At 39.5% G+C, this 25,083-nt stretch overlaps 1 long non-coding RNA gene across 1 annotated transcript; it reads left to right on the top strand.

The window, feature by feature from the left end:
• The first annotated feature begins 8,528 nt into the window (after positions 1-8,528).
• Positions 8,529-9,241, top strand: LOC133789550 (uncharacterized). Its single transcript, XR_009873606.1, has 4 exons — positions 8,529-8,597; positions 8,706-8,753; positions 8,856-8,965; positions 9,092-9,241. It is a non-coding gene; the product is annotated as an uncharacterized LOC133789550 (long non-coding RNA).
• Positions 9,242-25,083: the final 15,842 nt, after the last annotated feature.

Raw genomic sequence — 25,083 nt, 5'->3', positions numbered from 1 at the left:
ATGATGATGTTATGGGGTAAAATGTGTGGAAAAGTTTGGGTAAAAAGTAGTAGTTTTGGACAAAGAGACAAGGGGACAATTTGTGCCTTTGATATGCTCAAGGGAAAATAGAGAGGAAGCTGGTTTGGTGGGTTGTGGCAGGTGGCGTGTTGGGTGGTGCAGCTGGAGGAAGGGCCTGGCGTGGGCTTGCTTGAGGTGTGGGCTCGGGCTGGTAGATGGGCGAAGGGTGTTGCTGGGCTGAAGGGTTCGGCTGGATGGAGGAGGGACACAGGTGGTGCATCAGGCTGGGCTTCGGGTGGGATGTTGGGGCTGGCCAAATGGGTGCTGGAGCTGGCCGAAGCTGAAGGAGGTGGAGTGGCAGGTGGGTCGAATGTTGAAGGTGCTTGGGCTGGCCCAAGCAGCTGGATCTGTGGGGTGCTGATTGGGCCAGAAGCTTAGGCCTTTAGCTTTTTAGAAATGTCATATTGTCCTTATTTTTGTCAGCTTTAATTCTTGTCTTTCCACTTCTTTCCAAAGTACCGAAATGCAACATTGTTTTCTACAAAATAGTCATAAACTAAATTAAAATTAAATATTTTCACTAGTAAAATATACCATATAAATTCCATGAAAATATTAATTAAAATTTAATTTACATAATATTTACTTTCAATAAAATCATATTTTTAGCATTCAAACTAACAACATTAATTTCAAATAATTAAATTACAACATAAAACAATAAAATATCTATAAAAACATATAAAAATGTAGAAAATTACAATAAGACTAATAAATGCAAAATTACTTAAAAACTTAATAAATCAATTAAAAACTCAAGAATTAAGCAGCAATTAGCACATAAAAAGTGATAAAATAACTCTATTTTGTAGAGTTATCACACCCTCAAACTTAATATTTTGCTAGTCCTCGAGTAAAAGAAAAATTAAAAACACACATTTTTTTTAATTGGTGATGTCAAATGTTTTCGTCAAAAATTACATAATGGAAATACTTCAAAGAAAATCACAAATAAAAGTAAAACCTATGTAGTTAATTAAAAAGTTAAAATTGTTTTCAAAATAGATATTTAACATGCAAACACAAAAACTATCATCAAATCATCATGTGAACATTAGACAAGCTTATGCAAAAACAAAAAAAAAAAATCTCAAGAGATAATCAAGCAAATTCTAAGATTTTTCAATTTTTTTTTAGAGATTTTAAGAATTTAATGTTTAAATAAACTTTGTCCAAATATCACAATAATTCAAATGGAATAGAAAAGTGTCATGTAATGAAAAAAATAATCTATAATTAAACAAAACTAACTCAAAAATTAAAAACAAAGCTTAAGATTTATTTATACTTTTCTAAGAACTAAGAACAATTTCAATCATAATTTTTATCATCGAAAATTGAAAATCACCAATATTTTTTTTTCCAAACAAAACAAAGAAAATAATTTTGTTTTAGCATTATATAACAAATAAAAATCACATAAAAACAAAAAGAAAAACAAATAAAGAAATTTTTTTTTTTAATTATACAACAAATGAAAAACATGCATAAACACAAAGAAAAATACATAAACACTACCCCCAAACTTAAATGAAACATTGTCCTCAATGAGTAATAAAATAGAAAAAGTTAAGAACTACTCCCTTGGAGGTATGCTTCCTTGATTTAGCTCATTTGTTTTCTTCTCTTTTTTTCTTTTTGGGCAAGAAGTTTCTTTCAAGCTTTTTGGAATTTGAAAAACATGAAACATAACACACAACAAAAGTGAAATATAAAATGAAACATAAAAAATATGGGTTGCCTCCCACAAAGCGCTTTAGTTTATAGTCTTTAGCTCGACTATAATTTTTTTTTTCAACCTACACCCAATCGATGGTGTAAAATTTCATTAGTAGGGTGAGTTATGACTTTGATCCAAATGTCATTAATAATGATTGATAACATCACACCTACAAGAAAATTAGAAATATGCAATTTTAATGGAATATAAATAAAATAAGAAAATTGCATATCTATATTAGACTCCTTTTCATTTTGAGTAAATATACAAAATTGTTCATTTATGAGCTCATGAGATACAACTATATCTTTTTCATTTCCCTCATGTGCCTCGTGAATTATTTCATCCAACTCTTTTGTTTCATTAGGGGGTTGGATGCATATTACAAGTTCTTCAACAATTGCATTCTCCTTTTCATTTTCAATTTGACTATTTGGATTGGGAATGGGTTGGTTGGAGTAAACTTATTTTTCCGACTCTATAACAGTTGCAAGTTGTTCTACCATTGTCTCAATTTTTTAGATTGACTGAGACTGGGCTAGTAAGATTTGGTAGGTTAATTGCATGAACTGTTGTAGGGTATCCTCTAAAGATGGGCTCGTTACTTGTTGAATGGGATATGATAGGTCGAATTGGGCATGACTTTGATTAAGCATGTTGAATTGATGTCCTTGATTCATTTGAGATTGGGTATGACTCAATGAAAATTTTGGATTATAGGCAGGGGTAAAATGGATATCAAAAGATTCATGCATATCATACATATCATTAGTTTCTCCATAATTTAAATTTGATTGCACATAATAGTTGTACTCAGAATTCCAACTATAATTAAAATGATTCACATGGTAAAAACTAAATGACAAACTAATTTTTTTAAAACGACAATTAAGGAAAAAATAACAAGAAAATAAAATTAAGACAACAAAAACAAAGCTAAGATATTAAACAAAATTTAGGAGGCACAAGTGCCATCAACTAATAACAATATAATGAAATAAAAAGTTAGGAGGCACAAATGCCATCGACTATCACAAAATAACAACAATAATAAAAAAACAACAACACAAAAGCTAGGAGGCACAAGTGTCGTCAACTAACAAAGATATAAACGAAATAAAATTACAACAAAATTAGGAGGTAGAAGTGCCATCAACTATAAAAATGAAAAAGATAGATAGGAAGCACAAATGCCGTCAACTATAAAAATTAACAAGATAGATAGAAGGCACAAGTGTCCTCAACTAGAAAAGACAATAAATATAAATATATACGCAAGTTTTTTTTTATGGGTAGTAGAACCGTCCCAAATTTTCTTTTTATCTTTTTTTTTATAGTTTTAAATATATATATATATTTGTTATATTTTCGTAAGTGCAAAAATTAAAATAACTAGTAGAAGAATTCACTAACCTTGAGAAAAAATTCGTTTCTTTTCTTGCAACTCCCCGGCAATGGCGCCAAAAACTTGATGGACCCAAACAGTTATGTTTTAAAAATTTATACTCGCAAGCGCACGAATCGTATATGAAATACAGTGTTCGTGTAAGCACGAGATCGAACCCAAAAGAGTTGTCTAAAATCGAAAAGAAAACTATTTTAAACCAAAATTAATAAATTATAACCTAGCTCCAAAGATTGATGAGAATTTGTATAATGAAAATAAAATAAAAGATAATAATAAAGAAATTAAAGACAATAAATTAAAATTAGAAATCAAGATGGTAAAAGAAGAATATTAAGGTTTAGAATCCACAAAATATAAGTTCAATAATATTTATAAGTACATTGATTTCTAAATTTTAGTGATAGTTAAAAAAATCAAACTATCATTTTCCAAATAGATTTATAATTTTCAGCACAAATTACTTCTAAAAATATAAAAAATTTCTTCACTTTTCAAAAAGTATAATTTCAAAGTATTTAATGTGAATCAACCTAATGAAACAAAAAAAAAATCAAATAACATTATTTATAAGGCAAAACATAATATTTTTGTTCTAAGCATTGGATGTGTACAATTTAATGACACATCTTATACAACGAATATTATGTTTTTGCACTAATGAAGAACAAAGTGTACATATGTGCTAACAATAAAAAATATATGATATTTAAGATGAAAGAAGATATTTGAAAAAGAAAAATCCATAAACTTTGTTGCACAAAATGGGAAATCAACATACAAAATAAATACTATCTAGTTACATATTGTTTCATCATCACCTTAATAATCTTAAAAAGATTATAAACTCATAACTAGAATAGAAAATACAAACAAAAAAATTACAAACATAATGTAGGAAAATTTGGAGGAGGAACCCTCAAATTGTTCCTCTAAAAATACATAGAAAATTAATCAAAAAGAAGAAGAAGATGAAGAGAATGGAGTGGTTTGAAAGTGTAGAAACTTTGTGGTAACCTCTCCTAATATAAGCACACCAAATGGTCTTGAAAATTCCCTATTTATAGCCAAAATGAGAGTATTAAAATAATCAAATTTAATTAAATAAATTGATTAAATTAATTAAATTAATAATAATATGGCAAATATGGGTAAATTATGGGGTGTAATGATGATGTTATGGGGTAAAATATGTAGAAAAGTTTGGGTAGAAAGTGGTAGTTTTGGACAAAGAGACAAGGGGACAATTTGTGCCTTTGATAGGCTCAAGAGAAAATAGAGAGGAAGCTGGTTTGGTGGGCTGTGGCAGGAGGCGTGTTGGGTGGTGCAGCTGGAGGAAGGGCCTGGCGTGGGCTTGCTGGAGGTGTTGGCTCGGGCTGGCAGATGGGTCGAAGGGTGCTGCTGGGCTGAAGGGTTTGGCTGGATGGAGGAGGGACACGGGTGGTGCACTAGGCTGGGCTTCGGGTGGGATGTTGGGGCTGGCCGAATGGGTGCTGGAGCTGGCCGAAGTTGAAGGAGGTGGAGTGGCAGGTGGGCCGAATGCTGGAGGTGCTTGGGCTGGCCCAGGCGGCTGGTTTTGTGGGGTGCTGATTGGGCCAGAACCTTGGGCCTTTAGCTTTTCAGAAATGCCATATTGTCCTTATTTTTGTCAGCTTTAATTCTTGTATTTCCTCTTATTTCAAAAGTACCAAAATGCAACATTGTTTTCTACAAAATAATCATCAACTAAGTTAAAATTAAATATTTTCACTAATAAAATATACCATATAACTTTCATGAAAATATTAATTAAAATTTAATTTACATAACATTTCATTTCAATAAAATCATATTTTTGCATTCAAACTAACAACACTAATTTCAAATAATTAAATTACAACATAAAACAATAAAATATCTATAAAAACATATAAAAAATGCAGAAAATTACAATAAGACTAATAAATGCAAAATAAAACTTAATAAATCAATTAAAAACTCAAGAATTAGGCAACAATTAGCACATAAAAATTGGTAAAATAACTCTATTTTGTAGAGTTATCATATAGGATGTCTACGGAGCTCCCATTGTCCACCAGGACTCGATGCACCCTCATGTTAGCTAGTTGTACAGTCAGTACCAAGGGGTCGTTGTGCAGAAAATGCACACCCCGTGCGTCTCCTTCAGTGAAGGTTATTGAGTCGTTCTCACCCTTAAAACTTTTTCGGGGCCATTGCTCCAAACTTAAGACGCATGGAGGTGGACTTCGCCTGACTTCCCTGGCGTATCTATCTCACCCCTTCCTCGATTCGCCTTCGAATCTTGGCCCTCCGAAGATGGTCCTAACCTTTCCTTGCCCCTCTGGAGCTACGTCTCGTGCCTGTGGTGAGGTTAGTCCTTCTTCCGGTCTTTGATTTTCTCTATGGATGTATCTACCCAAGTGTCTCGTGCGTATAAGTTCTTCGATTTCTTCCTTTAAATGAGTACATTCTGTCGTGGTGTGGTCAATGTCTTTATGATACTGACAATACTTGCTGGGGTCTCTTTTTGATCGATTTTTCTTCATTGGCGATGGTCTCTTAAAGGGGACCCGATTCTCATTCGTGACAAAGATACGTTCCCTAGTATGTGTTAGGTCAGTAAAAAAGGTGTATGTTGTCTATCTGTGTTCACCTACACGTTGGGGTTTCCAAGGATGATCATCTCTCGACCCTCCATAGGCCCTATTTTGCTTTACGCTATTTAGGCCTTCACGAATTGAGGGTTTTAGGGATGACTCACCCTTCCCAGCCTTAAGACTCTTGTGACCTTCCTCAACACAGATGTATTTTTGTGCATGTTTGTATAAATCGTCTAGGTCAATGACCTCCTTCTTTAGCATGTTATCCCACAACTTACTACCCGGGCGCACTCCGGCTATAATGGCCATTTTTTAATCTCCTCGGGTTAGGCTTCCTACATTGGCTGCCTCCATATTGAACCTATGGATATAGATCTTTAGGTTCTCTTCTTTTTCTTGTTTTAGATTAGCGAGGCTGGTGCCTGACTTGGTGTAATCACACACAGCGTGATGTTGCTGGAGAAATTCGTCAGAAAATTGTTGCCAAGACCTGATGGTGTTGGAAAACTTATACAGGATCTTTATTTATTTTCATGTAGATCTAATATTAAACAAATTAATATGAGATAACCTAGAACATGTTTCTGAATTTGAATTCAAAGAGAAACAAAGATAAGAATACTTACAGTATACGTAGCGGAATGAAAGAGTCCTTCCTTCAGTTTCTCTAACTCTTGTATCCTTTCTATCGTAGAGTATTATCAAGAACCTGAACTGATCTTCTATAATCTTCACAGTCTTCCAAAGTATCTTTAGAATCATCTAGACTAGAGTGGGCAATTCTCAACACATGAGATAGATACTAGTTAATAACACATATAAGACTAAACCCCATTTTGGTCTCTCTCTCAGATTGCATTTCAAGTACTAGTTAAGGCATTGATTAATTTGGATCCTGGTGAGGAAATGGAGTCTCTAAGAAAACAATTTCAAGAATTCATTGCAGGCCTCATGTCATTACCAATAAACATTCCTGGAACTAGGCTTCACAGATCATTACAGGCAAGTTAGTTATTATTAATCTATTACTACTCACATCTTGCCTTATTTCATGATTACTAATTATGTTGGTACAAAATATTTTTCCTCTTCTCTTTTCAGGCAAAGAAAAAAATGGTGAAGCAAGTATAGAAAATTTTAGAAGCCGGGAAAAGTAGTAGTGGGATGATCACCAAAGAGGCTCCAAGAGATGTAATAGATGTTCTTCTAAATGACACAACTAAGTGGTTCATACCAGTAACTGTTGTAGGGAAGCAGGACAATCTGAGAGATGTAAAGAGTCCTTCATGGTTCAGCTGATAACATTATAGATATGATGATCCCATGAGAGGATTCAGAACCTGTTCTTTTGACTCTTGCAGTGAAATATCTCTCAGATTGTCCTGCTGCCCTACAACAGTTACTGGTATGAACCACTTAGTTGTTGTTTCTCTTTATTGGATTGCTATATAAATCAAATTATTATAATCATTATACTTAGACTATTATTATCATTGTATTAGAAAAGATGCCAACTTCATTTCACGATCATTATCATCCTTTCCTTTAGTGCTCTTTTAATAAAAAATGACTTGATTTGATTAAGTTACATTAATCCTGTTTAGCCAGCCAACTTTTTTCTAATACTACTGGCTCTCTTTTTTGGATTAACCATTTCAATATTAACTTTTCTCTTTTCAAAATTAACCATAGTATAGTCCAATAACTCATTGAACCTTTATTGAAATTCACAGGAAAAAGACACTAGCAATTGTAACTTCACCCCATTTGGAGGTGGCCAGAGGCTATGCCCTGGGATTGACTTGGCTAGATTGGAAGCTTCCATCTTTCTACACCCCTTTGTCACTCAATTCAGGTAATAATGAATATAAGCCGCTCAATAATATAAATTTATATAGTTAACTATGGTGGCCAAATGGGTAATTTTTACTTTTAATATTAGTAAGTTTTAATTAAAATTATGACAGCCCATTCAATTATTGGTTTTGATTTTTAATTGCTACATACGTAGTTAGGTACTAGCTTTCAAAAACCATATCTTATAACTAGAATAATAATGATAATTATAAAAAAGATATTCTAAATATATATAAATATTTATATGAAACTATAGAACAAAACTTGTCCATCATACATAAGCCTTCAATTGGTATGTTAATGGGTTCTTTAATAGATGATGGCAAATGTTTATGATTAGTTTTTTTGCTGCGTTCATTGATGGAGTTTGCATTATTATTTTGTAAACCACATATAGATGATGGAGTTTGCATTATTATAATTACATTATTATATCAATTTAAATTTATTATTTTGTATGAGTTTGCTCAAACTGTGTACTGTTTTTCTTCTATATGTGGTTTTTATTACATGAAAAATAATATTTTTGAAAGGTTAATATTCTCCAAAGGTTTGTTGTAAGAGACATTCTTTGTTGATGACACTGTGAAGTTGACATAGATGTTATGCATCAGGGAATTCCTGAACAGGCAGATGTTCCACCAGTTGCCCAAGTTCCTGCTCAGGCAGCAGCAAACTCCCTAGCAATCATTCCTCCAGTGCAAGCATCACAACCTGCTACTGCACCTGCTGTTGTCCCTAATGCAAATCCACTGGATCTCTTCTCACAGGTAGCTATTGTTCTACCTCTTAACTTTTGAATTCTTCCCTCAGATAGATTCTCCTTTGAAGTTTGAATTGTAATTTATGATCATCTAATTAATAAAATATATTACTATTCTTGAATCAGGGCCTACCAAATGTGGGTGCAAATGCTGGTGCTGGCAATTTGGATTTTCTTCGAAATAGTCAACAGGTACTTGATTTTTTTTCCTTTCTTTTTTTCTCTGATCAATATGGATCTTTACTCTTTTTTATTGCTGTATTCATGGTTAAATTTTTTTTTCTCTAACTTTCATTGTAGTTCCAAGCATTGCGAGCTATGGTGCAAGCAAACCCTCAAATTCAGCAGGTTAGGCTTCTCATAAAGAAACAAAATGCCTGTTGATAGCTTGGTCATTTTGGTGGCAGACGGACACTAAATAGTACTCATGCTACACTTATTGTTTTGCAGCCTATGCTTCAAGAGCTAGGGAAACAAAATCCACATCTTGTGCATCTCATACAAGAGCCTCAGGCTGACTTTTTGCGCCTGATAAATGAACCTGTCAAGGGAGGAGAAGGGTGAGATGAATGCAGTTTTTTTTATTTATTTATCAGTTTTTGTTATCTACTTGACTCATGCTAATTTTTCATTTTTATTATACAATCAGGAATGTTCTGAGCCTGATGGCTTCAGCCATACCACAGGCTATGACTGTAACTCCTGAGGAGCGGGCAGCCATTGAACGTGTATGTTTCTAATCTTTATTTAACCTCTGTGTAGTCCCTCTCTTGTTTGTGATTTTATCCAAGAGCCAAGATGGCTACTCAAGAACATTTATTGCATTTTTTTTATTCTTAAACATATAATTTAGACGGTTGAAACCGTTACTGCACTGTTTTATAGTTAATTTTATTATTATGTTTCAGTCAGTTCTATGTATCAACAACCATTCAAATCAATCACATTTTAGGACCAAAATAAATAAATAAATAGTCAATTGAACAGATGGAAAAACTCTAGTGATGGTTAAAAATATAGAAGTGGATGTTAGACAAAATAATGCGAAAGACTTGGCACTTGATCATGTTATACATCTGTTGCTCGCTGGTATGTTTGCCAAGTGTTTGTGTATTGGTTCTGGTTCAGTTTTCTCACCACAATCACTTGAGTAGACAATGAGGGACTGCTTTTGAGTACTGCCCTTGGGGTATGTTCATTTCTTCATTTATTGATTCTTTATGTTATTTTTCTTCTATTTCTTATTTTAAAGTGTTATTTGTTTCATTTGGAAAAACAAGGGAGGCAGTATTTCTGGGTTTTCAGCACTACATTTTGGCCCTTGGAACTGCAGTGATGATCCCTTCTTTCCTTGTTCCTTACATGGGTGGTACTGATGTGAGCTCATTTTTCATAAAAGACCAATATTTCTTTTTAAGCAAGAAATTAATATAGTTTGTGAGCGGATCCTTTAATGTTTCCTCATACTAATTTTGCTCATCCTCTTTTCTTTGAGAGCAGTCCAAGGTGCTTTGATAGTAGCATCAAGCATACAGATTATCCTAGGATACAGTCAAATTTGGGCCATATGTTCCTGGTAAGATTTATCTATCTTGGAATTAGAGGTAGTTGATTCAGGTATAATGATGAAACCTGAAAACAACAGTATAATAGCTTGTGATTCTTGCTATTCAAATGGTTCTTTAGAGGGAATAAAAATTGGATGGTTCCTATTCCAAGGGGGAAAAAATGATTCCTTTGTTTTTAAGTGTCAAGTGCAGTACCAATCTTTCAAAATCCTGATATTTCTATGCAATTTATGGTATTGAACTTGGTTTGGTCACATTTTTAGTCTTACTGAACCATTTTCTCTAGTTCAGACATGATATGGACTAGTCCTTTATGAATGCTGAATGGACATTTGACATATGGTCCCCATGCATTTTTCTGTTGAAATATGTTTTACTATACATTGGCTTTAAGGTCTGTTCACTATTTTTTGCACTTTGGAATTTGCACAAATGGGAATCTTCAATTTGTTGTGTTTTGATTATTTAAAAATTTGCCAAGAGTTTCTTTTCTTGATTGGCTTGTTTGATTTTTCTATAAATTTTTTGGTTTACCTTGTTCTTTCTATTGATATTTTTTTTCTTTATGCTCTAGGCGGTGTGTTTTGCTTTAATGGGCATTGGCAGCTCATTTCATGCTCAAGAAACTGCTGTGAGTGGGAAATTGGAGAGTCAAGTGTGGTAAATATTGTTCTTTTTATGTGTACTGTGTTATGTTTGGGGTCATTTGGGACATGTTACTTTCTAATTCTTTTGAGATCTGCATGTAAAAGCCTCAACTTATCTGCCTGCATACATTTGTTGAAAACATCAGGTTCTGGCCTTCGGGTACTGTGTAACTTTAGGCCATCAACTACAGAGGTTAACATAACAATAAGGCTTTTACTTGTGTTGCTTTTCTCGATAGTGGAGTTTTGTTGTCTCAGTTCATGTTTTGGTGGCATGATAGACATGGAATCTGTCGAGGACGTGGCTAATATTTCTAATGTGTTTGGGATTACTACCCATTCTTTGCAACTGTACAGTCATTGCTGACCACTGGACCGTCTCCCTGCAACTGTACAGTCATTGCAACTGTTGTTTATTTCTTTGTGTTGAAAGTAGTAACTTTTAACTATGTTGAATATTTAAGACTCCTTGAATGCTTAAAGAACATTTTGTTGTTGATGACTGTGTTGAATGTTTTAAACTAATTTGTGGATTGTTAATACAATGCTGAATGTTCTTACTTTTTGTTATTTGAAAATCAAGTTCATTTGATGATGCTAGTATATATTAGAAAGTTAATTTTAATTATATAAAAAAATTAAAATATAATAGAATAAATTAGTGTTATATAAATAAAATATATAATGAGAATTTAAACTTATCTAAATATTAAAATAATACAAAAATTGTGTTATAATATCTATTACAATAACACTTTTTATGCAAAGAATTGTGTTATGCAAACTTCATTATATAATACAAATAATGTGTTATACTAAAGTGTAGTATAACAGAAAAAATGTGTTATACTAAAGTATAGTATAACACAAAAAAGTGTTATACTAAAGTGTAGTATAACACAAAAAAAGTGTTATACTAAAGTGTAGTATAACACAAATTTATAAGTATTGAAATGTGTTATATAATCGACTATAAATAACATAATTAAACACTTATCTATATATTAAAATAACACAGAAAATGTGTTATCGTTGACAGTATAATAACACATCTGTATAACAATGATAAAGTGTTATGTAAAGTACCCTGACCTACGATAACATAGTCGGTCTTAACACATTAGAAAATGTTATGGTATGTTTTGATAACACATTTTCGGTGTTATTGAAGGCATTTTTTCTTGTAGTGAAGGCTCAAGACACATGACCAAGGACGCAGAAATACTGGGAATCGAAGGGATCACCCAGATTTATGGGAACACCGGAACCAGAATCGGGGCAATGGTAACCCTTCGAACCCAGACTTGAGGGATCACCTCAATGGACACAAGAATCCTGTGTACAGGCACGAAGTTGGAATTGTGATCAACGATAACCAGTTTCAAGTCAGGCCTCCCGTGGATCCAGTCCAGGAAAGGATCGAACAATTGAAAAGAGCGTTCAGGCTCTTACAAAATGAACGAGGTCGGGATCGGGACGAAGAGTTCGACGAGGAACTCGAACCCTTCGCCCCCCATATTTCCAGCACCCCGTTTCCTCAAGGATTCCAAATTCCTCATGTCCTGCCGTTTGATGGGAATTCTGATCCATACAGTCACTTAAGTACGTTCAATACCATTATGAGAGCGAGTAACATGGACAGATGCATGCTGTTTCCAGCCTCGCTCACAGGACCAGCAAAAAACTGGTTCGAAAAATATAAGAGGCATTCAATTGCTTCTTGGGATCAATTATCTAGAGATTTCAAGAAGCAATTCAGAGCCATGATTGGAATAAGGCCTGAGGCGTCTGCCTTGACCAATGTCCGACAGTAGCCGAATGAAACATTAAAAAGTTACCTTACAAGGTTCAATTTGGAAGTCACCCGAGCTCATGACGTAGATCACAGCAGTCATTTGATGGCTGTCTGAGCTAGGGTAATGCCTGGAAGCCCTCTCTAGGAAGATATGTAGAGAAAGCCTATGAGGTCCTCAGCCGAGTTCAATCGATGAGCTCAGAGGTTTGTCAATGTAGAGGAGGCAAGGTCAGCACTGAATATGGCCTCTCAAACCATAACTACAATGACAAACATAAACTCTGCCTCAACCTCGGCAGACCCATCGGCCTCGAAGCCCTCTGCAGACAACCCATCCAAAAGAAAGAAGACTGAAGGGAGTAACCCCGAGGCGGAAGGGGGAAAAATATTTCTCCATGTACAAAGTCTATATTGAGCTGAATGAGCCTCGGGAGAATATCTACCTGGATAATGAAAACCAAGTCCCTTTTAGGCATCCAGACCCCATGAGGAACCAGAAAGCAAAGAGAGATTCTAGTAAATACTGCAGATTCCATAGAGATATCGGACATACAACTGATGAATGCAGGCAACTAAAAGATGAGATTGAAGGCCTGATCTCGAGAGGATATTTCAGACAATATGTAAGAAACCAAAATCCCAATCAGGTTTCTACCAGTCAGAGTGCAGCTGCACCACCGTCTGCCCAAAACAATAACTCCCGAGCAAGGGAAGACGAGAGACCCCCTCCGATTGATGGAGAAGATGTTGTCACCATCTTGGGGGGACCTCATCTCCCAGGATTGGGCAGGAACGCCCAAAAAAGATACGTGAATGAGCTGAAAACTGGTGACGGGTCCCATTACGAACCCGAACCCAGGGCTCTGAAACACCAGAGGGTTGAATCTCAACCTATAACTTTTACTGAGGACGACACATCTCATGTTCAGTTTCCTCATAATAACCCGCTAGTCAGCACCCTTTAGCTCGCAAATAAGAGGGTTCACTGAGTCCTGGTTGATAGTGGGAGCTCAATGAATATCCTCTATAAGGCCACCTTAGATAAGATGGGACTCACGCTTCGTGATCTAAAGGCCTATGCAACGACATTTTACGGTTTTTAAGGAGAAGGGATTGCCTGCATGGGATATATTGAACTCCTTGTAACCTTGGGAGACTACCCGGTCTCAGTAACCAAGATGATGGAATTCATTGTAGTAGATCACAACGTACTACTCGGGAGACCCGCCCTAGTAGGACTGGGGGTAGTTTCATCTGTAAGGAATTTGGCCATCAAGTTCCCGAATTCCAGTGGCATCAGGACACTGAAAGGAGACCAGCTCGCAGGAAGGGAATGCTATAGCATTTCCATTAGAGGAAAGAAATAGACAAGCGCACAGACACTTGTCATAATTCAGAATAAGGACGGAACAGTCTTCGAGATAGACGAAGAAATTGATCCGAGAATATAGGAAAGAGCTTACCTCGAGCCATTAGAAGAGCTCAAAGAGGTCAGGCTCAAAGAAGTAGACCCCCCCCCCCCCCCCCCCGAAAATAGTGAAGGTAGGGAAAAACCTTCCAAAAGAAACAAAATAGCAATTAATTGGCTTTTTGAAAAAGAACCAGGATGTTTTTGTATGGTCACATTCGGATATGGTAGGGATAAATCTGAATGTAGCAAGCCACGCTCTAAATATTGACAAAATCTTTCCCCCGAAGCAACAAAAGCGAAGACTCCTGGATGACGACAAGAAGAAGGCCCTAAAAGAAGAGGTCGACAGGTTGAAGGCAAACCGATTCATTCGAGATACCTTCTACCCCGATTGGGTCGCCAACCCGGTGTTGGTCCCGAAACCTAACGGGACATGGCAGACCTGTATTGATTACTCAGACCTCAATAAGGCTTGTCCAAAGGACTGCTTCCCCCTACCTCGAATCGACCAGCTCGTAGATGCCACAACTGGGCATGGACTTATGTCATTTATGGATGCTTATTCTGGATATAACCAAATTTCCATGCATGCCCCAGACCAAGAGCATATGAGTTTTGTGACAGACAAAGGACTATATTGCTACAATGTCATGCCGTTCGGACTAAAGAATGCTGGAGCCACTTACCAACGGCTCGTAAACATGATGTTCTCCGAGCAGATAGGTAATAACATGGAAGTTTATGTTGATGATATGTTGGTTAAATCAAAACATAACAGTAACCATGTGGACGACCTTGAAGAGTGCTTTGCCGTGTTACGAAAGTATGACATGAAACTCAACCCACAGAAGTGCTCTTTCGGAGTGTCGTCAGGAAAGTTCCTAGGCTTCATTGTAAACGCACGGGGAATAGAAGCTAATCCGAATAAGATCCAGGCTTTAATTGATATGCCCTCACCTCAAAAACATAAGGATGTCCAAAGTTTGACTGGGCGGATGGAGACACTAAGTAGGTTTATCTTGAAATCTACAGACTGTTGTCTTCCATTTTTCAACCTTTTGAGGGGAGGCAAAAAATTCTAGTGGACAGAAGAATGCGAGTTAGCTTTTCAAGAGCTCAAGAAGCACCTCGTGGAGCCTCCCATCTTGTCAAAACCCATCACGGGGGAAATTTTGTACCTATATCTAGCTATGACCGAGCACACCATTAGCGTTGTGCTCGTCTGAGAAGAACAGAAGGTGCATAAGCCTCTATACTATGTCAGCAAAAGGTTACTGGGGGAAAAATCGAGATACCCCTTAATGGAGAAGCTGGCTCTCAGTCTAATTCACTCTTCTCGAAAGCTCCGACCCTATTTCCAGGCGCATCCCATTCATGTGCTAACCGATCAACCAGTAAGACAAGTCTTGTCCAAGCCAGAAGCCTCGGGCCAATTACTTAAATGGGCTGTTGAACTCAGACAATTGGAGATGACCTATCATTCGAGGACAACCATAAGAGGACAGGCCCTGGCAGACTTCACAGTGGAATGCACTGGAGTGACCAACGATGAAGTTATAACCCCAGTTCGCGAACTGTGGAAACTTTATGTTGATGGGTCTTCCAATGAAAATGGGCCGGGGGCAGGAATAATACTGATCACCTAAGTAGGAAGTCGATTTCACTCCGCCTTGAGATTTGACTTCGAAGCGTCAAACAACGAGGCGGAATACGAAGCTCTACTAGCAGGACTTCGAATAGCCAAGGAACTCAAGGCTAAGGCGTACATTGCTACAGTGACTCCCAGTTGGTGGTCAACCAAATCTTAGGGGAATACCAGGCTCGCGGGACGAGAATGGCTGCATATTTAGAAAAAGTGAAGGCAGCCCTCGAGCAATTCGAATTTTACACGATAGAACAGGCTCCCCGAGAGAAAAATTCAAATGCAGACGCCTTAGCCAGGCTCGCCACGTCCACCGAGGTTGATAAACTGAATGTCGTACCAATTGAACATCTATCGACACCCAATATAACCGAGCTTGAACAGGAAGATGTGTGCATGATAAACTCCGAGCTGACCTGAATGACCCCGATAATTAGGTACCTATAAACCGACATTCTCCCAGAAGAACGGACCAAGGCTCGAAAATTGATGTATCAGATCCCCAGGTACACCGTTGTGGAGGGAAGGCAATATAGAAGAGGATACTCTATGTCATTACTCCGATGTGTGACTCCACCCGAGGCTAAGAAGATCATGGAAGAAATTCATGTAGGATTCTGTGGAGACCACACTGGGGGGCATAACCTATCCAAGAAAATCATACGCCAAGGATACTTCTGGCCTACTATCAAAGCATATTCGTTTGATTACATCAAGAAATTCAACAAGTGTCAATGATTCACCACAATTCCTCGAGCTCCACCTTCCGAGCTAACTATGATGACCTCCCCATGGCCATTTTGTAGTCTGGGGAATCTACCTCATAGGCTCGCTGCCAACTGGCAAAGGCATAGTCAAATACGCAGTAGTTGTAGTACATTACTTTACGAAGTGGACCGAGGCCGAGCCTATAGCGACAATTACCTCAAAAAAAGTCTTGGACTTCGTGGTAAAGAACATTATATGCTGATACGGGATGCCAAGGAAGATTGTGTCCGATAACGGTACTCAATTCGATAGCGATTTGTGTACCAACTTTTGCGAGAAAAATGGGATAATAAAGAGCTTCTTCTCTGTGGCCCATCCCCAAGCGAATGGCCAGGTCGAAGCTGTAAACAAAACCCTAAAAAGTTCTCTGAAGAAAAAGTTGGAAGAAGCAAAAGGGAAATGGCCCGAAGAATTGCCCCAAGTGTTGTGGGCATATCGAACCACAGCTCGTTCTTCAACGGGACATACCCCTTTTTCTCTAGCATATGGATGCGAGGCTATGCTGCCAATCAAGGTCGAAATACCCACAATTCGTGCCCACGCTTATGACCAAGCCTTGAACCAATCCCAACTCGAAGTAAGTCTGGACCTGATTGAAGAAAGAAAGGACGAAGCTCAGCTAAAAAATGTTGCATACCAATAGCGAGCTACACGGTATTTCAATAAAATAGTTCAAGATAGAAAATTCAGTGTGGGAGATTTGGTGCTTAGGCATGTGTTCTTGGCAACACGGGATCCAGCTGCTGGCGTGCTCGGGCCTAATTGGGAAGGACCTTATCAGATCGAATCAGTTATCTGACCTGGCGTATACAAGTTGGCAAGATTGAATGGGAGTTTAGTACCACGAGCATGGAATGGAGAACATCTACGACCTTACTATCAATAGTGTAGGAATGATGTCACCTGTAACCATACTTGTTTATCTGTACTATGTACCTATTAATAAATCATTAAAATAAAGTTAGATTTCGTTTCAATATGTTGTATTTTTTGCAAACTCTCTTAATTTAATAACCTATGGTCACACTCATAGGATACAACCAAATACACGAGCTAAGATAGTTGTACATATACCATCAGCTTGAAAAAATGAAATAGCATATATTATTAAAATATAAAGTGTTTGGATGCAACCAAATACACGAGCTAAGATAGTTAGGAAATAACCAAATTATTAAAAATAAAGTGTTTGGATACAACCAAATACGCAAGCTAAGATGTTTTGGATATAACTGAATCATGGAAAAATAAAAGTATTTGGATGTAACCAAATACGCGATCTAGATATAAATAGATCAAGAATATAAGTGTATGGATTACAAACCAAACACGATCTGAATAGGTTTGGAACGAACCAGCTAAAACTAATCGACAGTAAGTTAAAACACAACCTACTTCAAGCTAAGTCGAGATCGAGGCTGGAATATCCTGCAAAAAGATGGTTTCGACCTCATAACCTTGGGGAGCAACCCAAGGACGAGGAAAAGTAACTAAAAAAGCAAGATATAACTAAACCACCTATGTTACACGCTATAGAAGTACTTTCAGGTGCATGGTAAAAGTAACTTTCGCCTTGACAAATAACGAGATCAGATACAAATATATCGTGCAAACTATGCATGAATGCATTGAAGCTCGAGCTTAAAAATCCACCGCGTGTTTGTATGAATAAACAGACATAAAGACACTTTAATATAAATCACGTGAAATATTTCGACCTAAGAAATGTAAAGCAAAAATATTAAAGTAAAGTCAAATACAATATCATAAATATCATAAGAAAATAGCTCTTTCATGTGCTATAAATTGTCTTAGCCCTAGGGGCATAAATACCAGAAGATAAATTATTACAAAAATTTGAAGGGACGCAGCCCCAGGTAGAAACTTAAGAGGGAGGAGCATCCTCCTTAGCCTTCTCAACATCCTCCTTGGCTCTCTCTGCCTCCTCCCGAGCAGCCTCCTCCTCATCGAGCCGAGCTTGCCACTTGGCCACCAGTTCTGCCTCGAAAGAGCCTAAGAAGTTGGTATCGAGATCGACATTACTGGCCCAGATCTTATACATGGCTAGGTCGACCGTCCGATCCTTCTTAGCCTTTTCGCCCTCCATAATCTCGAAAGTGACCCCCTTCTTCTCCTCAAGCTTGGCATTAATCTTCTTAAGCTCTGTGAGCCAGACATTCACCTTCTTGAGCTCGGCTGTCTTGGCCTTTGCTTCAGCCTCCATCTTTGCCTTTGTGGCCTTGAGCTCGTCACTAAGCTTGAATTGGAGATCTTTTGTGTAACGACCTGAATTTGCTAATCGAGCTTAGGGCCTTGATTAGTGTGCCTGGAAGGAAGTAAATGCTTTAATGTGATAATGATGCATGTTTAGTTGAGTTAAATGTGCATGTGGGCCCCGTCTGGGTGTTAGGGGCATAAATGTGATAAATGTTATATATGTGATATGTTTGTGCAGCACGATCTGAAACAGTCCTGGGGAGCGGTTAGCCAGAGAGTCACAATGGGTTGAGATTCTGACTCGGGGCAAGTCAAGGGGTAATTTGGGTACTAGGTGTTATGGGATTATCGGGACATGAAAATTAATATTTGGAGATATATTTGAGGATAGAATGTCTAGGCGGGAATATTGGGGAAATTTACCATTTTGCCCTCGGGAACATTTTGGGTACCCCAAGCCTTGAGGTAACCACATAGATTTAAGTGAATAAAAAAAAAGGGAGAATTGTTTAGAAACTTAGAGAAACCGACTTGCACTTCCCTTCTCAGCCAAGGATAGCTTTTATTTTCTTCTCTCTTTCACTCTCTAAGGCAAATTCAAAGGGAAACTTTGGGAATCAACTTGAAGGTCTTAGGAGTTCAGCTGGGATTTAGGGAGCTTGGAGCTTGGAGCATAAGGGGGGCTGTTTCTAAGGTTTAATTTAGCAAGAGGTAAGCTTTAATTATGGAGGTTATGTTTAGAATTGCAGCTGGTTGTTAGAGTATACATGTTAGCAAGTTTGAATTGTTCTTGAGTGATCTAGTTGAGTTTTAGGGTAGATTTTAATGGGTTTTGATGTTGATACAGAGCTGGAATGATGGTGTTGATTATCTAGGATTGTTAGCCTGGTTTCGGTGAGGATTGGCTTGAAGAAAACGTAGGAAAAATGGTGAAAATCTGGGTTTGGAGGTGAGGGTCGCAGCCTTAGGAGGGGTGCGCTGTGGCCCGTGTGCGCGCGTAGCCATGGGTGGCTGAGAGGTTCATGCGCGCCGCGGCGCTTGGTGCACGCGCCGCGGCCCGTGTGGGGTTCAGTGTGGTGTTAGCCTCTATTTTGAGGCTAGCCGCGGCTCTTGTGGGTGGGGCCGCGGCTCTTAGTGCCAATTTGTGTTTTTAAGGGTGCTTAGACTTGGGAACTCAATGGCTAAGGCTCGGGATGGATTTTATCACCTAGATGGATAGAATTCAAGGTCCCGGAGGTTAGGGTTATGGCTCGAAGTTATTTATTAGATTAGAACTTGATGGATGGATGTTATTAATGTGTTGTGACTAGTGATTCGGTAAGGCTCAAGGTAGAGGACTATGCTCGGGACATCGGTGCTCAGAGAGCTTGGGACTCAGGTAAGAAAACCCTTGTTCCCATAGAGCTTGTTTGCAGGGCTGAGCCCAATGTGTTTGAATAGAACTGGTATGCAGGGCTGAGCCCATTATGTTTGAACTGCGGGGCGTAGCCCTTTAATTGATTATGCTAGAATTATGTATTTTCTTGTTATGCTATTTATGATATCATATGAATGATCGACAAGAGCCGGGAATGGTGTAGGCCGAGGACGGCAGAGGCCGGGAACGGCGAAGGGCACGTTGAGTGCAAGGCCGAGAACGGCAAGGGGCCGGGAGCAGCGTTGAGCACGTGGAGTGCGAGTTTCCAGAGCGAGTCCCTAAAAGGATACCTAGGATATCCTCACGGCGTGGTCCGTGAACCCGGGGCTTGGTAAACGCCTGGGACGGCTAGGCCGTATGTGTTTAGCCCATTGGTGGCCTGTTTATATGCTTGATATATGTGTTGCATATGTTATCTGTTTGTGGGTTTTCTTGCTGGGCTTCGACTCACAGATGCTCTGTGTTGCAGGTAAGGGCAAAGAGAAGGTCAACCAACCATGAGTACAGCAGGCGTGAGGCGGCGTGTACATGTTTGGCCAGCCTGGCTGCCACAGCCAGAGAGTTTTGGGAGATGCTTGTAAATAAACCTAGATTTTGTCGTTTAGTCGACTTGATTCAGTTTATATGTTGTAAATATTTCCAAACTGTATTTTGGGATCCCATGTGTAAAAATTTTATGATTTTCTATGGAAATTGTTATTTCTAAAGTTTTTTCTCTGTTTATAGCTTAATTACACTGTTCGATCTAAAACCTCGATTAGCGAGTTGAAAGCACGTTTTTAAACTCACTTAGTAACGGCTCTAAGGAAGTAGGGCGTTACAGCTTGGTATCAGAGCGAGCCAAGGTTATTGGTTCTGGAGATTGACCGAACATGTACACACACTGTCAGTGATAGGCTCAACTCAGGGTTGGTTGGTAAGATTGGCTAATATGTCTGAAAATGTGTTTGAATGACCTGTTTGCCAACTTATTTTATATAGAGCATGATGAATGAGTTAACATATGCATGATGTTAGGGCATGGCCCGTTGTGTGTTATATGTTATATGAAATATTATTGTGGATGACTGATGTGCTTGGGAGGTGGTTTTTATGTTGTTATCATGCCTGATGAGCGGCGTCGTTGGTTGCAGGCATATTTGTATAGATGCCTCGACAATCAGCTAGACTCCGCGGCAGTAGGGCCGAGGATGACAACTAGGGTCAGAACCCTCCACCTGCCCCACAAAATTGGGAAGAGATGTTTGCTGAGATGGAAGCAAGACTTCGGCGGACAGAGGAAGGGTTGCGATAGATGAGGCAGCAGGCCCCGCCTCAGGTTACTGGGCTGCCAGTGCAGCAGGTTGCTGCGCCAGTGCCAGTGCAGTCTGCTACGGAGAATAAGTGGGAACCATTGTATGAGAGGTTCAGGTAGCAGCATCCTCCCACCTTTGAGGGTGGATCAAACCCACTGCGGGCAGAGCAGTGGATGAATATGATTGCCTCAATTCTGGATTTTATGAGAGTTCAGAGGAACAAGAGGGTAGCTTGTGCTAGCTAAATGTTTAGAGAGGATGCCCGCATCTGGTGGGACGTGGTGGTTCATAGAAGGGATGTATCAGTTATGACCTGGGAAGAATTCAGAAACTTGTTTAATGAAAAGTACTACAGTGTGGCAGTGTGAGCCGCGAAGGTTGATGAGTTTATCAACCTGACCCAGAATCTATCGACAGTGACGGAGTATGCAATAAAGTTCGATAGATTGGAGAAGTTTACGCCAGATTTAGTGCCAACAGATGCGGCTAGAAGGGATAGGTTTGTGCGGGGGTTTAATGTTATGATCGCCCGTGATGTGAACATTAACTTGAATCCAGAGACTACTACTTATGGCCAAGCTGTGGACAAGGCCCTTACTACTGAGAGGGCCGAAGATCAGATTTGGAAGGATAGCGCTGTTAGGCGCGATGCCAGGAGGACAGTGCCTCCTTTTGTTGGGTTCAGTGGTGGTGGTGGTTCTAGTGAGCAGAAGAGGAATGCCCCAGATTCCTTTGTTCCTCCCAGCTCAGATAGGAGGGCACGAGGTGCTGCTACTGGCCGTCAGGGCGACAATGATAACTGGAGGAGTTTTCCTATGTGTCCGCGGTGCAGGCGTCGACACCAGGGTGAGTGCATGATCAAGGCCTGCTTTGTTTGTGGGAGTGCCAGCCATCTGAAGAGGGATTTCCCTCAAGTTAAGAAGGAGGAGCAGAAGTAGAGTGACAGTCTTGCTCCTGCCAAGGTATTCACATTGACTCAAACTGAGGCAGAGGTTAGCCCCTCAATTGTGACAGGTCAGATCTCTAGTGCTGGTTCTTTGTATACTGCATTGTTTGATTCAAGGGCCACCCATTCATTTGTATCTGCTAGAGTGATAGACCAGCTTTGTAGACCTAGTGGTGTGTATGCTAGGGGATTTCAGACTTTGTTGCCAACAAGAGAATTTGTAGTCTCTAGGAAGTGGATTAGAGCATTGCCAGTAGAGGTAGATGGTAGGGAGCTACTTGTTGATTTGATTGAGTTAGAGATGGATGACTTTGATATGATTTTGGGGATGGATTGGCTATCCAGGTATGGGGCAACGATTGACTGCAAGCGTAGAATGGTGACTTTTGAACCAGAAGGGGAGGTACCCTTTGTGTTTGTGGGGTCGGTTAGTGGACCGCGTGTACCAATGATTTCAGCCCTAAGGGCTAGGGACCTGATGCAGGAAGGTTGCATAGGATTCCTGGAAAGTGTTGTGGATACCTCTAGGGTGGTGTCGGTTGGAACGGGTTAGACTAGATTGGTATGTGAATTTTCGGATTTGTTTCCAGCAGATTTGCCGGGGCTGCTGCCGCAGAGGGAGATTGACTTTGTTATAAAGTTGGTACCAGGAGCGGAGCCAGTATCTAGGACACCTTATAGAATGGCTCCAGCGGAGCTAAAGGAGTTGAAGATTCAGTTGCAAGAGTTACTTGATTTGGGGTTCATCAGACTGAGTTTCTCGCCATGGGGTGCTCCAGTCCTATTCGTCAAGAAGAAGGATGGGTCCCTTAGGATGTGTATTGATTACAGGGAGCTAAATAAGCTAACCATTAAGAACAAGTATCCACTACCTAGGATCGACGATTTGTTTGATCAGCTACAGGGAAGAACGGTGTTTTCCAAGATAGATCTCCGATCAGGTTACCATCAGTTAAGGATTAAAGAGGAGGATATACCAAAGACCGCTTTCCGGACGAGGTATGGACACTATGAATTCCTGGTTATGTCCTTTGAATTAACCAATATCCCAGCAGCTTTCATGGACATGACGAATAGGGTTTCCAAGGATTATTTGGACAAGTTTGCGATAGTATTCATCGACGACATTCTAGTGTACTCCCAGTCAGAGGCAGAGCACGAGCAGCATCTGCGGTTGGTACTACAGCGATTAAGGGAGCATAAGTTATATACTAAGTTCAGTAAGTGTGAGTTTTGGTTGCCACAAGTTACATTTCTAGGCCATATTTTCAGTAAGGGGGGGATTCTAGTTGACCAAAGTAAGATTGAGGCGGTCAGGGATTGGCCTAGACCGAGCAATGTTCCTGAAGTGAGAACCTTTCTGTGTTTAGCAGGGTATTATCGGCGGTTTGTTGAGGGGTTCTCCAGAATAGCTACGCCATTGACAGAACTGACAAAGAAGAAGACAAGGTATGTCTGGACGGACAGGTGTGAGAACAGTTTTAAGGAGCTGAAGCAGCGACTGATTACTGCGCCAGTGTTAAGCTTGCCGACAGAGAATGAAAAGTTTGTGGTTTACTATGATGCATCCAGACAGGGTTTGGGGTGCGTGTTGATGCAAGCTGGCAAGGTGATAGCCTATGCATCGAGACAGTTGAAGGAATATGAGCAGAGATATCCTACGCATGACCTGGAGTTGGCAGCGGTGGTGTTTGCACTTAAGATTTGGAGGCATTATCTTTATGGTGAGAAATGCGAGATATACATCGACCATAAGAGCATAAAGTATTTCTTTACATAGAAGGACCTGAATATGCGCCAGAGGCGGTGGCTGGAGTTGGTTAAGGATTATGATTGTGATATCCTATACCATCTTGCGAAGGCTAATGTAGTGGTTGATGCGTTGAGTCGAAAAGGCCCAGGACAGTTGTTCAGTTCGAGGCGGATATCTGATAAGTTAGCTGAGGAGATGACCAGAGCAGGTATAGATTTGGTGGTTGGACAGTTGGCCAACATCACTCTTCAGTCTACACTTCTTGGGAGGATCAAGGAAGCGCAGGGGAAAGATTCCCAGCTGCGAGGTCATAGGCAGAGTGCCTTAGTCGGAGCGACTAAGGACTTTTCCATCTCAGAGATAGGGTTACTAAAGTACAAGGGTCGGATCTGTGTTCCGATGGATTCCGATATTCGGTGGGAGATCTTGGAAGAATCGCATACCACTCCCTATTCTTTGAACCCGGGTACGACGAAGATGTATCAGGACTTGAGAACTTTGTATTGGTGGTCGGGCATGAAGAGGGATGTGGTGGATTATGTGGCTAAGTTTTTGACTTGTCAGCAGGTTAAGGCTGAGCACCAGAGGCCTGCAGGATTGTTGCAGCCTCTGGGGATCCCAGAATGGAAGTGGGAAGATATTACCATGGACTTTGTGGTTGGTTTACCGAGAACTGTGGGACATCATGACTCAGTGTGGGTGATTGTGGATAGGTATACCAAGTCCCCCCACTTTTTGCATGTTAGGACAACTTGTACTGTGGAGCAGTATGCTAAGTTGTATGTGAAGGAGATTATTCGACTTCATGGGACTCCGAGGTCGATAATATCCGATAGAGACCCCACTTTCACTTCCAAGTTTTGGGAGAGTCTGCAAAAGTCTATGGGCACGCAACTACGGTTTAGTACTGCTTATCATCCTCAGACGGATGGGCAGTCTGAGAGGACGATTCAGATATTGGAGGATATGCTGCGAGCCTGTGTGCTTGATTTTGGGGGATCATGGAGTAAGTATCTCCCTTTGATTGAGTTCTCGTACAACAACAGTTATCAGGCGACCATTGGTGTGGCTCCGTATGAGATGCTTTATGGAAGGAGGTGTAGATCACCTATTCATTGGGATGAGACAGGCGAGAGGAGGTATTTGGGTCCAGAGTTGGTTCAGAGGACCAATGAGGCGATTGAGAAGATTAGAGCGCGTATGCAGACCTCCCAGAGTC

The sequence above is a fragment of the Humulus lupulus genome, chromosome 7 (genome assembly GCF_963169125.1).
Source record: "Humulus lupulus chromosome 7, drHumLupu1.1, whole genome shotgun sequence".
Taxonomy (NCBI): domain Eukaryota; kingdom Viridiplantae; phylum Streptophyta; class Magnoliopsida; order Rosales; family Cannabaceae; genus Humulus; species Humulus lupulus.
The sequence above is the reverse complement of the archived record's forward strand: the minus strand, read 5'-3'. Positions and strand labels throughout refer to the sequence as shown.